At 48.4% G+C, this 6,000-nt stretch overlaps 1 pseudogene; it reads left to right on the top strand.

Moving 5' to 3' along the window:
• The first annotated feature begins 103 nt into the window (after positions 1-103).
• The window catches only part of LOC140898123 (butyrophilin subfamily 1 member A1-like), a 54,421-nt pseudogene continuing 48,524 nt past the window's right edge, over positions 104-6,000 (top strand).

The raw sequence follows: 6,000 nt of genomic DNA, 5'->3' as shown, positions 1-6,000 counted from the left end.
CAGAAACAAAGTGCCCATTGGAACCAGACTCAAGGAATTCTACAATCTGACACAGAATCCAGGTGAGACCATTTGGACCTACACGTACAACCTTCAGGAGAGAATGAGTAAGCTGAAGCGCTGGGACCCACAAAGAGTTCCAGACAGAGATATGGTCCTGAAAGAGCAGCTGGTGCTGGGGCTCTGGGATGACTCCCTCTGCTGTGAAATGAAGAAGAGGTTTAAAGAAGAGACCATTAAGAAGTTCCATGAACTCGTGCCAGCTGCCATTACATGGTCCAAAGAAGAGGAAGTTCCTGTGGAAGAGATGGACAAACCTAATACCTGTACACAAAGTGGAGGCCTAGTGAATGCAGCTACCAGGGAAAAGGCCCTGCCTCAAACACAGTTAACACTGGAAAGTTTAAATGAAGCTGTTCAGAACCTGGCTGAAGGAGATGACTGAGGTGATGAAAGCTAAAATCTCCCCAGTACACCGAAGTATCCAAGGGCACTGATATCCTGAAAATCTCCACTGAAGGATGAGCAGGGAAGGTACATTTGCTACACTTGTGAAGGGCCAGGGCATACTAGCCGAGAATGTCCACTGAGAAGGAGACCAGAATGCCAGGCACTCAAAACCAAAACTCATTCCTGATGCCCCATCTACAGTAGAAGCCCAAGCAGTGGCAGAAGGATTCCTAGGCCTGTCCTTGGTGTCACTCTGCAGACAGTGCTGGAAGAAACATGAACAGTGCCAGGATATGTAGTGACTTCTGTGAGTGAGCATTTGGAGACTGTTTAACTGCTGAAGGACTTATAGCAGGGGTGCAGACCAGATGTTTGTTAGATACTGGCTCAGAAGTCACCACTGTTACTGAGTCGCATTTTAAAAATATTTGAAGGACAAGGAGCTGACCATGCACAGCACACGGTTTGTACATCTAACAGCAGCTAATGGAATGACAATCCCAGTGGTAGGGTGCCTTGACACAGACATAGAGAACCTGGGTCAGACACTGCCAGGAAAATGCATCTTCCTCCGGAAAGACAAGGTCTCCGAAGGAAATCATATGGGAGATGGAGTCCCCGAGATTCTAGGGATGCACATCATTAGTGAGCTGAAGGAGCTACTGTTGCCAGGAGAAGGAACCAGGAGGATGAACTGTCATAGGCACTTCAAGAAGAATGCTGTGCAGAGTAGGGTACTGGCTTGAGCAGAGAGACGCCATTCCCTGGGCCCCTTGGGCAGATTGGAAATGTGAAAGTGGCTGGAAGACAGAAGGTGGCTATTCCTCCCTGGAGAGGGAAGATCCTTGATGAATGCTGCCGGGTACCAGGAAATACGGATGGATATCAAGTGCTTGTAGAGCCCGCATCTTGGGCAAGCCTACCTAATGGGTTTCAGCCAGCCAATGTACTGACAAATGCCATGAAAGGAAGAATACCAGTGAGTCTTCTTAACTCAAGTGTGAAGGCTGAAGGGTTGTATCCTCGAATTAGAGTTGCTGAGGTGTACCAGCCTGAGGAAGTGGTTCCTCAGGTGGAGATGACCTTTGAAAAGAATGAAGATGAGAAGACAAGAAGAGAGAAAGAAGAACAAATTGCCAGTTGCAGTTCAAGCAGAGCTCCAAGAGTTGATTCCTGTCACAGATGGTTATTTAGGGCTTGTCTATACTACCACTTACTTTGGTATAATTCACCTCGCTCAGGGGTGTGAATAAGCTACCCCCCGGAACAATGGAAGTTACTTTGATCTCAGCACCATTGTAGAGAGCACTATATTGGTGGAAGAATTTTTCCCACCGACACAGCTACAGCCTCTCATAGAGGTGGAGTTTTATGCCCACATGAGAGCTCTCTCCCATCGGCATAGAATGTCTTTATTAGACGTAGAGCTTCTAGTGTAGACTAGTTCTTAAGCATGTTGCTAGAGAAGCATCAAAAAGTCTTTTCTATGGATGAACTGACCAATATGGAGAACTGGGTCAAAGGTCACCATGACAGGCTGAAGACAACCTGTGAAGTTGCTCCCAGCACAATGCAAGACACAGCCCAAAGTAGGAAGAGGACTTCTGATCACGAGACCAGTGGGGCTCTCATCAGACCTGGTGACCATGTACTAGTTCGTAACCATAGATACTGGGGATGTAATAAAATACAGGACAAGTGGGAGTCAAATCTCCACATTGTACTTGCTCACAACAACCCTGAGCTGCCAGTTTACACTATCCGGCCTGGAGGAGGAGATCCCGAAAGAGTCGTGCCTAGGGACCAACTAAAACATTGCACTCTTAGTCCGATTGGGGACCAAAGGAGGCACAGATCAGCATACCTCAAGGATACTGATATCAGTGTGAGTGTGGTTCTAGTCACATAAACTGAGTCCCAAGGAGAACAGAGTAGAGCAAACCTAATGACAATGGCCAGATCCCTCAAATTGACCCAGTGTTACTCGGGGACGGGGAATAGAAAATATGGGTAATAAAGATGGTACCAGGGAACTAAAAAAGGTGAAACACCCATTAAATTTACAGATGATTGTTATTCGTTTTGTGCATTATATTAATGAATGTTATCATGTATAAGATAAAGAAGTGGGCATAGAATGTTAAATATGTTCAATGTTTATATATATAAAATGCTTGTAAATGTTGTTAATGTGGGACCTGGATGTGCTGGTGTGGACATTCTGGATGTGGCAGAAAGGGGGAATGTAGAGGCTGTTGGCCCTGTACTGAAACTTAGTGGAGGTTTGGCACTCTCCTGAAAGAAAGGGGAAAGGCTGAAGAGAAATTAAGATCCTAAGACTGGCAGTCCCCAGGGCCAATGTGGGAGAGGCCAAGGCTCCAGGTCAACCTGACTGACAGGGCAGGCCGGCCAATGAAGGAATCAGGAGCCCAGAGGACCGTCCTCCATGTGAGCTGGAGCTGCCTGACCTAATCCGTCACAATTAGCTACCCCTGTACGAGAGGACGATAGAGGTGAGAGGTAGAAAATTGTGACGGATGATTGATAGCCTGTCACAATTGGCTACTCCTGGACCAGAGGATGGGAAAGCTAAAAAATTGTGAGGTGTACCTCATCTGTCATAATTTACTACCCTGAGACCAAGGAGAAAGGAGGGGTAGCAAATTGGGACACGACACCATGGGTGTCAGTAACTGCTACAGGTCACAAACTCTGCTTGACTTTTCCAACATGGCATTTAGTATCAGTTGTGCAAGTCTGTCTGTATTGCTGGTCTTCAGACTGCCTTCACTGCATGCACGGACAATTCAGGGACTAAGTGTTCTCCACTTTACACGGTCTAAAGGCCAGGAGAATGTGGCCGATGCTTGCCCTAGAAACCAAAGGGAGGTTCGAAATGGGAGGGGGGTTGAATCCTTAGTGTTCTGTAGCATTTCTATTTGCAGAAATTTCCAAAACTTCCATAACCCTGATTTTCTATGTGAGCTTTGTGATATTCCCGCCGCTCCTGAAATCTTCTCAGTGCACTTTTAACTCACTGGTGAATGGGAGCTATGCATCCGCCTCTGGTCCCGAGCCACAGAGTATATTAATCTTTTACACCTCTCTACTCATTGTCCACCCTCCTTCCTTCACCACCTGCTCCCTTTTCCTGCTGTTAAACAGGGTCATACAGATTGTAATCAGGTCACAAATGACACAGGATGAGGAGAAAGTTCAGTTACAGTGTTTCTCTGCACTGGGTGGGGAGACTGGGTGGGGTCAGATAAGTCAAGTAAATTATTTACCAGGCACTGGGAGAAATAGCAGCCAGTGAAGGTCTCGTGTCCTCCTGCTTGGCAATCAGTGTATTTCCACACTGGGGAGTAACCTGCATGTCACTGAGCTGCTTACATGGTGTAAACACAGTGTGGAGTGGACATCCCCATTTAATCACCAGGTTTAAAAGCCTGATTCTGCCTTTGAAGAGGGAGGAGAGTTTGGGGGCAAACAGGCTAAAATGACTGGATTTTGCCCCGACATCTCTCTGCTGCCATGTGTGATACTGAGCCACTGGCCCAGCTACAGCCCCCATTGACACCAGTGGGGATTTTAACCCTTCACCCAGTGGGAGCAGGACTGGGGCTCACAGGTTTGAAACATCAAGATGAGGAGTGTTGATTCCCCCTCCCAGTTTCAGGAACAGACAGACCACATGGGGGGATCCTGAGCCTGGATCTGCCAAGGAAAGAAGGGAACAGGCTAAGATAAGAGACGGGTGGGACACTGGAAGCAGGGAGAAGGGGTGGGTGGGTGGCAGCAGGAGAGGGGGTGATTAGGGCAGGGTGAGAGCTTGCCCCATGAGGGGTTCTGTACCCTTATCCTGTCCTCTGTGTGAGCCAGGATCTGCAACTATTGTTCCATTGTTCAATGTTAGATGAAATTTTCTAACTTTTCTTCCTTCTCTTCTTAAGAATGAAACTTCCCAAGAGCCAGACACTTAATGTCTCCCTGGCCATCAAGCAACCGTTGATCTGATAAGGGAATGTTTTATGGTGCTACCCATATTATTCATTGCTGTGTAAAGTCTGAAGTTTACAACAATTCCTGCCTCCAGAGACAAGGAGCCTTTCAGCACAAACTGGTGTGAAGAAAAGTTATCAAATACGGAGGTGACTCATGTCCCCCTGCCCAGATCTGCTCTCACAGGAAACCTCTGCACCAGGGTCCCCTGCTGTGAATGGGGCTCAGAGGTCTCTGTGGCACTGCCGACACCCCCCCCCCCCAGTAGAGTGTACTCCATGGACCCTACAGCAGATGGTGCGAGGAATGGATAGGCCAGAGCTGGGGACACCCATCGTCCCTCCCTCAGCCTAGTGGAGATTCATTGGAAAAGGCAATATCACAGGGGGCTATATGATATTTTCTGCACCTTCCCATTCATGGTGGGGATCCCCCTTTATCGGGTTCCCCAGGGGCAGCTGTGATCACAGGGGACTTCCAGCTAGTGCTGCTCCCTAGGAACTGTGTTTCCAAGGAATGGCCATGGGCACTGCCTGGGGCTTAGGGCCTCCTGACTTCTTGCTGGTCCCGCAGCACCGGCCAGTTTTGGGGCAAGTCTCTGGCTCAGTCTGTGGGAGAGCCAGCCCCCACCCACTGACAGAGCTGTGTGAAGGGTATTCCTGTATGGGAGCTCCATGGCGACTTCCTCCAGCTGCAACCCCTCCAGCAGGTGTTACCACAGCAGGGGTCTGATCCCTCCTGCTCTAGTCAGGTTCTTATACTGCACCCATCCCTGTGTGCTCTGCAACCTTGCAATTTATATATTTAGTCTTTCATTAATTTTGGAAGTGTTTAAAAAAGAAAAGGAAATCAACCTTACGGAAAAGTAGAATACAAATGTTCCCAGCAATAACTTGTACAAACGATTCTGGGGAAATGCAGGGGAGATATTGAGGTGTCAAACCCAGAAATGAAAGCAGCTAGAAGGACAAATATAATCAAATGATCCTTCGAAAAGGTTTCTGTTACAGAGGAGTGGCTGGGCATTGGCCCACACCTGGCTTTCACCACTAGGGCACTGGTACCGTTGGTCAGTAATAGCACAGGACAATACGTGGACGATGTCTGGAGACCTGTGTGAAGTGAGCTGTTGGGTCTTCGTCTATTTCATAGGGAACTGGCCACACATCGCCTCATCCACCCTCACAATCGGCACCGACACAGATGCTGTTTGGAGTCTCAGCAGAGAGGTGAAACAACCCAGGACGGGGAGAGTGCTTGACTCTGATCCCTAGAGAGGGCCTTGCCCATGGGGTCTCAGCCTGTGCAGCTGCATGAAGGGGACATGGCCACAGACTCTGCTAAATTGTTTTATTTAATTGCACCAGGAAGACTATGAATGAAACTGACACTGTGGAGAGGGTTTTGTCTGGTTATCTTGGGCGGCTGCTGAGCTCCTGCCAGGCTGCCGGCCTTTGTCACACGCCTCACAACCAGACCTGTGTCGGGGTTTCTCTCCAGTACGGCAGGAAGGCTGGGCAGGTGGGTGTTACATAAACATTATTTCCT

The sequence above is a fragment of the Lepidochelys kempii genome, chromosome 14 (genome assembly GCF_965140265.1).
Source record: "Lepidochelys kempii isolate rLepKem1 chromosome 14, rLepKem1.hap2, whole genome shotgun sequence".
Lineage (NCBI taxonomy): Eukaryota > Metazoa > Chordata > Testudines > Cheloniidae > Lepidochelys > Lepidochelys kempii.
This window is presented reverse-complemented; position numbering and strand designations above follow the sequence as displayed.